This window comes from Penaeus monodon, chromosome 20, assembly GCF_015228065.2.
Source record: "Penaeus monodon isolate SGIC_2016 chromosome 20, NSTDA_Pmon_1, whole genome shotgun sequence".
NCBI classification, from domain to species: domain Eukaryota; kingdom Metazoa; phylum Arthropoda; class Malacostraca; order Decapoda; family Penaeidae; genus Penaeus; species Penaeus monodon.
This window is the reverse complement of record NC_051405.1, coordinates 41,737,119-41,737,785: the sequence shown is the minus strand read 5'-3', so window position 1 is coordinate 41,737,785 and position 667 is coordinate 41,737,119.

Sequence of the window (667 nt, the reverse complement as noted above, 5' to 3'; positions counted from 1 at the left end):
AATTCTCTGTTTTGCAAAGATTATCGAGCATATCACTTCATCTATTCACTATCTAACTAACTCCTTTCCAGCCAACGGTCGCAGGCTCAGCTATGAAAGCCTAAAATTTTTGCCTTTTCACCGAAACTTCGATAACAGCAAATTAATCTAAAGTTAGTCGTTGTTTGAAGGGAAACCGGGCTAAGAAAGGGAGTGTTTCGGGAATTAAGCGATCATCCAGCGTCTGGGATTACAAGGTCACGGATATTACCCTTAAGGTCCAAAATCTCATTTCAAATCGACGTTTTCGGTGACGAATCGGTAGGAGTAGGGGTTCTTGCCACTGTCTTCCTGCCAGGCCGAAAATTGAAGATAAACTGTGACGTATTAGGAGCTCACTGGTTTTAATTTTCTGGATTTTGGACTTTGTGCGTATGGGTGTATCTTTAAAACAAGATTTTATCATATTAATATATATATTATATCGACGATGAAATCTGTTGGGGCAAAATCGGTCCACACGATAAAAAATGTTGGAAATTATGGGTGATTGTTCCGTGTATATCTCATCAATGAAAACATTAGTTGCATGCAGAAAATACTATCGTGTTCACTCGTCAAAGTGTATCATAACAATTAATTAAAAACTCCATTTCACTTTTGAATGGGATGTTGTGTTGCGCTTTCG